This window comes from Marmota flaviventris, chromosome 16 (assembly GCF_047511675.1).
Source record: "Marmota flaviventris isolate mMarFla1 chromosome 16, mMarFla1.hap1, whole genome shotgun sequence".
Taxonomy (NCBI): Eukaryota; Metazoa; Chordata; class Mammalia; order Rodentia; family Sciuridae; genus Marmota; species Marmota flaviventris.
This window is the reverse complement of record NC_092513.1, coordinates 70,440,076-70,450,457: the sequence shown is the minus strand read 5'-3', so window position 1 is coordinate 70,450,457 and position 10,382 is coordinate 70,440,076. Positions and strand designations below refer to the sequence as shown.

The 10,382-nt window shown below is 41.2% G+C and overlaps 1 non-coding gene across 1 annotated transcript; it reads left to right on the top strand.

Moving 5' to 3' along the window:
* The first annotated feature begins 1,342 nt into the window (after positions 1-1,342).
* On the top strand, positions 1,343-1,415 carry Trnaa-agc (transfer RNA alanine (anticodon AGC)). The gene has a single exon. It is a non-coding gene; the product is annotated as a tRNA-Ala (tRNA).
* The last annotated feature ends 8,967 nt before the right edge of the window (positions 1,416-10,382 follow it).

Genomic DNA, 10,382 nt, shown 5'->3' with positions numbered 1-10,382 from the left:
CGGAGCTCTGTGAGCCTTTGACTGAAACTTCCAAATGAACATTCCATGTGGCCCGGGTTCGGTGAGAAAGAAGGTTTAATGAATCTCCATGGTGCGTGGCTAAAGACAGGCCTGAACCACCCGAGCTTGAATACAATTATGAGGGGCTCGTCCCAGTGCTTTGGGGCACAAATAACTGTTATCTGAAGTTGGAAAAGAATTTCCTGAAATAGCTGGTAATTGTACAATGAAGCACATCATAAAAGCTCTCAATTCCTTCCACCCTCTTCCCCAAGCTCTAAAGCAAAATTGGAGCAGTCGGGGTATTGATCTAGACCATGAAATGATTTTCAGAGACTTTCCCTCCCACAGAGAAAAACTCACCTACCTCGAATAACCTCTCTGTATAGACCACTGCAGTAATAAAGGGCTTGCTCTTATGGAACTTGCTACATATTCTCCCAGCAGATTTGGACCAACCAAATGCTCATTCTTCTGAGAAAGGATAGTAATGACCTCCTGTGAATTCAGACATTTAAGTCACAACCTTTTAATTTTATTTTGGGGAAAAAAAATCTGAATCCTTTGGAGTGCTAACTAACTTCTCAGAGTCCTCATTTTTTTTTTTTCTTTTATAATTGTCCAAAGAATCTCCCTAGTTCTTTGAGTCTATGGGACTATTAAACTTTTTTTAAACTATTAAAAGATATTCAAGAGACCTTCCCAATGCAGGATCAAATATTTTGGAGAAAAAACTAGGGGTTTGTAGAACAAACATAAACATACGGTTTCTGCCTGATACTAGTTACCATCTCTGCCACGCAAGTTACCCAGCAGGATTTGCATTCTCAGTTGGGGCAGGAGATTATTTGTGTGAACAGACTCCACCATGTGCACCAACTAATTAAAAGGAATATTGCTGCAGATGCACATCTAGAGCAACTTGGAAATTAAATCAGGAAAACTTAGGATCTTCTGTATCCCTCTTCCAGAGGGAATTTGGTTTCTTGTGCCTTTAAACATAGACATTATAAAAAGGTCAATTTATAGTAGGATGAAAGGACACTTGAAGTACCACTGAGAAGAAACCACAAAAAAGTGTCCCTGGAAATGAAGGGTTTGGGGGACTTCTGAGGCTTCTGCAGTATCCTTCCCATTTAGATGACAAACACCTCCTTTTCTACAGATAGCAGCAGAGAAATGTGTAGACATGCTTTTCTGAAAGCTGACTCATGTGCAAGGATACTGTGCTCCTTTTCACAGCATATTCTCTGTCCAGTAAAACTATGCTCCACCAATAAAGCAAAGGAACAGCTATAATGGTGAGATTAACTAGATAAGAATTAATATTAAATTATCAGGCTGGGGATGTAGCTCAGTGGTAGAGAGCTTGCTTAGCATGCAAAAGGCCCTGGGTTCAATCCCCAGCACCACAAGAAAGAGAGAAAGAAAGAAAGAATGACAGAAAGAAAGAAAAGTTAAGCAATATCTGTGTGTCATGAAGACTTCGCCAGAATAAATGAATGTGCATGGGAAGTTTGTGGGGTGAGGCGAATTGTCAACATGGTCAATGCCGCAAACTTGCTTATGGATGGTACCTACTGAATTACTTCTCCTGCTCAAATCAACCCAGATCCAGTGACAATAGCACTGAGCTGTGCTAAAAAGACCCTAAGAAATAAGAGACTTGGTGTTTAAAATAAATGGGTAGGAGTTAAGCTGTGGTTTATTTCAGACATAAAAGAAAAAGAAGCCAGTTGTGGCAGCACGTGCCTGTAATCCCAGTGCCTCAGGAGGCTGAGGCAGAAGGATCACAAGTTCAAAGCCAGCCTCAGCAATTTAGTGAGGCCCTAAGCAACTTAGAGAGACCCTGTTTCAAAATAAACAATTAAAAAGGGCTGAGGATGTGGCTCAGTGGTTAAGCACCCCTGGGTTCAAACTCCAGTACCACCCCCCAAAAGGGAATTTCCTATCTTTAATCCCCATAGATAAAGAATATTGAAAAAAATAGCAAAACATATACTGATATGCAAAGATATTTTTGAAAGTTGAAAAAGCTGATGATAAGAGCAATAGTTGGATATGTTGCCTTTTATGTAAAGGAAGAGCTCCAGGCACATAATGGCCTAACTCAATAGAAAATGACCTTAATAAATAAGCAAAATTCCAAAATGACTGCTATCTTTGGAGAACATGACAGAGAATTTGAAATCGAGAGTGTAAGTAGGACTTCCTCTTCAGTCTGTCTCTTTTGCACTGTTTCCCTTTTACTGTGGACATGTCCTCCTTCTTTTTAAGTACTAAAGAGTTGGAAATGTGTGGTATGTTTAGAATGCAAGGGGGAAGGAGCAGACCAGTCCTCGGTGCTACCCCAGCCCTGGCTGAGAGGGTTGCAGTATTTATGTGCCAACTTCTGAAAGTCCGCTTCTGCAACCATTAGACTCCACTGAGAGCTGGTGAACAAGGGTTTTTGATTCCTGGGCACTTCAAGGCAGTGTGATTTGGGCTGTGGGAAGGGGCAGATTATGCAGGCCCAGATGTGCAGATACAACTGGAAACCTGCAGAGCACATCTGAGAGTCTGAGGGGTCAACAGGGCATTCTGCATCCCCAAGAGATGAGTACCAGGACGTAGTGACCCACCAACAGTCTCTGGGTGTCTCTGATCCTTGGAACAGTTCCTAACATCCTTGGGCTATGAGACTAGTCAGGCAGAACTTTGCTTATGCTTTTATGAGACATAATAGAAAGCTCTGCAGAAAGCGAAGGAGTCGATGAAAGGGTTAGAGAAGACGGTGAGCAATGAGCCTTGAGCAGAAGCAGCAAATACAAGCGCCACATGTGATCGTCTTTTCACACGGACACCGCCACCCGGTCACCACGGTCACCACGCTCTCTCCCCTGACCTGACCGGGTCTGAATTGCTCAACTTCCGATGATTAGCATTTGCTTTCAACCTGTCAAAATCAGCTCTGGAAATGAGGACGATGGGTCATCTCTTCACTAGAAGTCGCAAATGGTTTAATCAGACTGAGGAATATTAATAACATTTTAAAATACGTCTTCTTTTTAAGCACTGGTGTGTGACCTTGAAGAACACAGGGGGAAGGTAGGTAAGAAAGAGAATCCCTGTCTGACTTTCCTGTTGTTGCTGACACAAATGACCACAAACTTGGTAGCTTAAAGCCACATGGATTGATCGTCTTATAGTTCAGAAGCCTGATGTGTGTCCTACTGAACTAAAATCAAGGAAGCAGGAGGGCCTCGTTCTTTTCTGTAGACTCCAGGGAAAATCCATTTTCTTCCTTTTTCCAGTTTCTAAGAGTTGCTGGGACCCCCAAGCTTGTGGCCTGCTCCTCATCTTCAAAACCAGACAGCGATGGGCCGAGTGCTTTTCACACCATGACTCCCACCTCCTCCTCTGACTCTTTTTTTAATATTTATTTTTTAGTTATAGGTGGACACAATATCTTTATTTTATTTTTATGTGGTGCTGAGGATCAAACCCAGTGCCTCACACATGTGATGCAAGCACTCAACCACTGAGCCACAATCCCAGGCCGCTGTCTCCTTTTACTTTTTTTTCTTCTTCGGTACTGGAAATTTAACCCAGGGGTGCTCTACCACTAAGCCATACCCCATCCCTCTTTTATGTTTATTTGGGGACAGGGTCTTGCTGAGTTGCCAAGACCGGCCTTGGAGTTGTGTTCCCCCTGCCTTGACCTCCTGAGTCACTGGGATTACAGGCACATGTCACTGTACCCATCTCCCTCACTTTTAAGACCCCTTCTGGTTACACTGAGCCTTCCCGATGATCCAGAATAATCTCCCATATCTTTGTATCTCTTCTTCCTTACCAACAGAACCAATTTATTAGGAGTAGTTATGGATCTAACTAGCTCAGTTTCCCAAGATGGGAGGTAAGTATGAATTTGGGGACCATTCTAGCCACTAGATGTAACTGGAAGTATGCTGGGAGTGGCTTCTGGGAAATCCATTGCTTTCTTTTTTTTTTTTTTTTAATATTATGGTATAAAATTTATTTAACAAAAATATTAATTAAACAACAACTATGTAATAATCAATGAGCTATATGCTGGTAAATTGTGGATATTCATGATCTCACTTCCAAATAGTTCATCAAACAGACACACAATTAAACAGGAATAGAAGAGTATGCCAGACAGAGAGACCAGTGAGGACGAGGCCTTGGGCCCAGTGTCTGTGGACACTGTCTGTCCTGCTGACACATACATGTTTTCCTAAGCAGTTCACCCTAGATGAAGGCATTATTGTACTCTTGGTTTGGAGGAAGATAAATGCTCTATTCTTATCTTTCAAAAAATATATTCATTTTCCATCACAAAATTTGCAGTGTTAAGGAAATTAGGCAGTTTGGAAAATATCTATAGAGCTTCATTTTTTGTTTTCATATAAACGTTGATGTATTTGGAGTGAGGAAATGAAACCACATTTCTGACCATCAAATATATCATGTTATTTTTCAAACCTTTCATGTTTTGCAAAATATGAAACATGGTCCTCTAAGCACTTTCCTTCCCTAATTTTTTTTTTTAATTTTTTATTGTGGGTTGTTCAAAACATTACAAATTTCTTGACATATCATATTCCACACTTTGATTCAAGTGGGTTATGAACTCCCACCTTCACCCCATACCCAGATTGCAGAATCACATCAGTTACACATCCATTGATTTACAAATTGCCATACTAGTGTCTGTTGTGCTCCGCTGCCTTTCCCGTCCTCCACCCTCCCCCCTCCCCACCTCTCCCCTCCCCTCCCCTCCTCTCTCTCTACCTCCTCCACTGTATAACCCTGAGGGTCTCCTTCCATTACCATGCAATTTCCATTCTCTCTCCCTTTCCCTCCCACCTCTCATCCCTGTTAAATGTTAATCTTCTTCTCCTGCTCTTCATCCCTACTCTGTTCTTAGTTACTCTCCTTATATCAAAGAAGACATTTGGCATTTGTTTTTTAGGGATTGGCTAGCTTCACTTAGCATAATCTGCTCTAATGCCATCCATTTCCCTGCAAATTCTATGATTTTGTCATTTTTTAATGCAGAGTAATACTCCATTGTGTATAAATGCCACATTTTTTTTATCCATTCGTCTATTGAAGGGCATCTAGGTTGGTTCCACAGTCTTGCTATTGTGAACTGTGCTGCTATGAACATCGATGTAGCAGTGTCCCTGTAGCATGCCCTTTTTAGGTCTTTAGGGAATAGACCAAGAAGGGGAATAGCTGGGTCAAATGGTGGCTCCATTCCCAACTTTCCAAGAAATCTCCATACTGCTTTCCAAATTGGCTGCACCGATCTGCAGTCCCACCAGCAATGTACAAGTGTACCCTTTTCCCCACATCCTCGCCAGCACTTGTTGTTGTTTGACTTCTTAATGGCTGCCAATCTTACTGGAGTGAGATGGTATCTTAGGGTGGTTTTGATTTGCATTTCTCTGACAGCTAGAGATGTTGAGCATTTTTTCATGTACTTGTTGATTGACTGTATGTCCTCCTCTGAGAAGTGTCTGTTCAGGTCCTTGGCCCATTTGTTGATTGGGTTGTTTGTTCTCTTATTGTCTAATTTTTTGAGTTCTTTGTATACTCTGGATATTAGGGCTCTATCTGAAGTGTGAGGAGTAAAGATTTGTTCCCAGGGTGTAGGCTCCCTATTTACCTCTCTTATTGTTTCTTTTGCTGAGAAAAAACTTTTTAGTTTGATTAAGTCCCATTTGTTGATTCTAGTTATTAACTTTTGTGCTATGGGTGTCCTATTGAGGAATTTGGAGCCCGACCCCACCGACTGTAGATCGTAGCCAACTTTTTCTTCTATCAGACTGCGCGTCTCTGATTTGATATCAAGCTCCTTGATCCATTTTGAATTCACTTTTGTGCATGGCGAGAGAAAGGGATTCAGTTTCATTTTGTTGCATATGGATTTCCAGTTTTCCCAGCACCATTTGTTGAAGATGCTATCCTTCCTCCATTGCATGTTTTTAGCCCCTTTATCAAATATAAGAAAGTTGTAGTTTTGTGGATTGGTTTCTGTGTCCTCTATTCTGTACCATTGGTCCACCCGTCTGTTTTGGTACCAGTACCATGCTGTTTTTGTTACTATTGCTCTGTAGTATAGTTTGAAGTCTGGTATCGCTATACCGCCTGATTCACACTTCCTGCTTAGCATTGTTTTTGCTATTCTGGGTCTTTTATTTTTCCATATGAATTTCATGATTGCTTTCTCTATTTCTACAAGAAATGCCGTTGGGATTTTGATTGGCATTGCATTAAACCTATAGAGAACTTTTGGTAATATCGCCATTTTGATGATGTTAGTTCTGCCTATCCATGAACAGGGTATATTTTTCCACCTTCTAAGATCTTCTTCTATTTCTCTCTTTAGGGTTCTGTAGTTTTCATTGTATAAGTCTTTCACCTCTTTTGTTAGGTTGATTCCCAAGTATTTTATTTTTTTTGAAGATATTTTGAATGGAGTGGTTGTCCTCATTTCCATTTCAGAGGATTTGTCGCTGATATACAGGAATGCCTTTGATTTATGCGTGTTGATTTTATATCCTGCAACTTTGCTGAATTCATTTATTAGCTCTAATAGTTTCTTTGTAGAGCCTTTTGGGTCTGCTAGTTATAGAATCATGTCATCTGCAAATAGTGATAATTTAAGTTCTTCTTTTCCTATTTTTATGCCTTTAATTTCTTTCGTCTGTCTAATTGCTCTGGCCAATGTTTCGAGAACTATGTTGAACAGAAGTGGAGAGAGAGGGCATCCCTGTCTTGTTCCAGATTTTAGAGGGAATGCCTTCAGTTTTTCTCCATTCAGAATGATGCTAGCCTGAGGCTTAGCATAGATTGCTTTTACAATATTGAGGTATGTTCCTGTTATCCCTAGTTTTTCTAGAGTTTTGAACATAAAGGGATGCTGTACTTTGTCGAATGCTTTTTCCGCATCTATCGAGATGATCATATGGTTCTTATTTTTAAGTCTATTGATGTGGTGAATAACATTTATTAATTTCCGTATATTGAACCAGCCTTGCATCCCAGGGATGAATCCTACTTGATCATGGTGTACAATTTTTTTGATATGTTTTTGTATCCGATTCGCCAGAATTTTATTGAGGATTTTTGCATCTAGGTTCATTAGAGATATTGGTCTGTAGTTTTCTTTCTTTGAAGTGTCTTTGTCTGGTTTAGGTATCAGGGTGATGTTGGCCTCATAGAATGAATTTGGAAGTTCTCCCTCCTTTTCTATTTCCTGAAGTAGCTTGAAAAGTATTGGTATTAGTTCTTCTTTAAAGGTTTTCCATTGCTTTCTTAATAAAGGATCAAATTAATGAGTAAGCACAACATTATGGTTTAGATCTGGACTGCCCCCCAAAGTCTCATGCTTCCATAAGCACCAACCATGAACCAAAATAAGTACTTCCTCCTCTAAATTGTCCCTGTCAGGTATTTTGGTCACAGCCATGAAAAGCTGACTAACAGTCTGAAACTGGTACAAGGAATGGGTTCTTGTGGTGACATACCTGACTATGTGGTTCAGGAGCCCTTTTGGAACTGGTCTGCAGGAGGAGTTTGGGAAAGTTTGGAGATTCAGGATGGAAAAGGCTGAGATTGTTGTAAGTGGAGCTTACTGGGCAATTTTGGTGTGAGTTCAGAAGGCCAGAATGTCAATAAGAAGACAGACAGTTGGGGGCTGGGATTGTGGCTCAGAGATAGAATACTCGCCAATTATGCATGAGGCACTGGGTTCAATCCTCAGCACAGCATAAAAATAAAATAAAGATATTGTATCTACCTATAACTAAAAAATAGTTAAAAAAAAAAAAAGAATACAGACAGTAAAGACTGTGCTTATGAGGTTTCAGTTGGAAATGAGAACTCCCTTGGCATATGTTGCATTCTGGCAAAGAATTTGTCTACATTTTGCTGGTGCCTGAGATTTTACGTGAGGCCAAATTTAAAGGCAGTGGACTAATAAATCCGGTGGAGGAAATTTAAAAGCAGCTCAGCACTCAGGTGATGGAATTGCTGGCTGCTTTTAGCCAGGTTTATGGTGAAAATTGGGAGAAAGAGTATGGCAAAAAGATTTGAAAACCTTAGTTTGACCAAAAAAGCACCTATAAAATTTGGGCCAAGGAAGACGTGATTGCCAAAGAAATTACCACCATTCAATAGAAACCCAATATTTTGCATGCAGACAATAGAAAAATGTGTCTTGGGGGTGTCTCAGGAATTGCCTAGAACCCCCTCCCCAATTGCAGGTTCGAGGGTGTTAAAGTGTAAACTCATTTGAAAGACTTTGAGGGAAGAAAAGAGTACCAGTGCTTCCTACTCACATGGGCCCACCTAGAAAGTGGTTTGCCCACATCTAGTGGCTAGAATGGTCCCCAAATCCATACCTACCTCCCATCTTGGAAAACTGAGCTAGTTAGATCCATAACTACTCCTAATTTTTTTTCATTGTGCCCAGCTGCCCAGGCACTCAGAGGTCACTGCAGTCAAAGTCCAAGTGGGCCCAGCTACAGCTTCTGCTAATGGCAGACCTTGGTGTCCACTTGGTGTTGACTTTGAAGGATTGTGAATGCTAGAGTTGTGGGTCTGCAGAGGCTTCCACCAAGATTTCAAAGGAAGGCCTGGGAGGTCAGGCATGTATGTCAGGATTGGAAGGTTTTCATAAAGTGAGTATTTGCACTGTCACAGTCACAGGTGACAACATGCTAACTACTGTCTCTTTGTGGCCTGACCGTGGAATGACTCTACTTCCAAATAAAGTTATTATTGCTGAAGCATTACCTCTAAAGGATGGAAAATTGCCAACACAAACTGTCATTATGCAGACTCCCTAACCCAGTGCTGTAATTAATCAGCAATTGAGTAGGAGGCTGTTCAATTAAATTGGCCCATGATAGCTTGGGAGATCTTTAATTGACTCCTTATCCTTTTGCAATGAATGGAAAATTATTTCCAGTGATACAGAAGCATTTTCAAGACTTTGTCCTCGAGTTGATGTTGAATGGCCACTTGTCATCCCATCAGAAGCTGGATAGTCCCACAATGGCCATCTGCAGGCTGGAGAGTTGGAGGAACCCATAGCTGCTCCGTCCAAGAAGATGGAGCCTCAGAACAAGAGGGATCAGTGATGCAGACCCAGTACTAGATTGAAGGCCTGGAAACTTCCTGGAGAATAGCTGATGAAAAGAAGCTGGAATCTGATATTCAGGGCAATGTTGGCACTACAGATGCACCTACTCTAGAAGAATCAAGCTTGCGGTTTTCGCCTTCCTCTGCCTTTTGTTGCATCTGAACCTCAGCCAATTGGACTGTGCCACCCAATTGGACAGGTCTCTCTCCTTGGTTTACCTGTCTCACAGGTCAGTCATCCTGTTTCTCAGGAAACAGCCACATATGCACACCTAGAAGTCACTTCTTCATAGACATCTCTCAATCCAATCAAGCTGACAATCCAGATCAACCCTTCTCCCCCGGGGAACATAAATATGATGACCAAGTGCTGTAATCATTGAAGCATGAAGACAGTACATGCTAAAGATGGCGGAAAAGGAAGGTACAGAGAGACTGACTGTGACACCGTCACACAGCCAGTGCATCTGCCCTGGAACATCTATCAACAGACTTCTTGTGACAGAGAAAGAACCCCATACATGTGTTAGCCACTCCAGTCAGGGCTCTGTGCAGGCTGTGTTAGCAATCCTAGCTGACGCAGGCCACATCAACAAAGGACAGGTTCAGGGAAGAGTCTGGTTACCGATGCTCCACGATTTATAATGGGTTAGGTCCTGATAAACCCGTAGCAAGTTGAAAATTGGAAGTGCTCTGGCTACACCGAAGCCACCAAGCATCATCACCGCTTAGCAGCCCAGTACACTGGAGTGTTGGTGGTGCCCCTTGACTGGATGGGTAGTGTCTGCCCCACGTCACCAGAGAGGGTCCTGCCATGTTCCACTAGCCCAAGGAAAGATCCAAATGCAAAATCCAAAGTATGGTTTCCCCTGAATGGGTATAGTTTTCACCCCATCATAAAGTCAAAAAAGTGTTAAGTGGAACCATTGTAAATTAGGATGGTCTGTATACAAATGTTTTTAATCTAATGAGGAAAGGATAGACCAAGCAATAGCTTGAATTCTCTCAAATAACCATTCAGTCATTATCTTTAGAATTAGTAATTCAACCTTTTAAATCCCAGAAACATATAAATGTTCTCCAAGATTCTGATTTCATATACATTGTGTTTTAAATTTTCTTCCTTGTTTCCTATTTTATTCCAAGATATATGGTTCTTAACTTATTACTTTGTGTTACATATCAAATTGTGGATTTTAGACCAAAGAGCAATATTCTCTCAG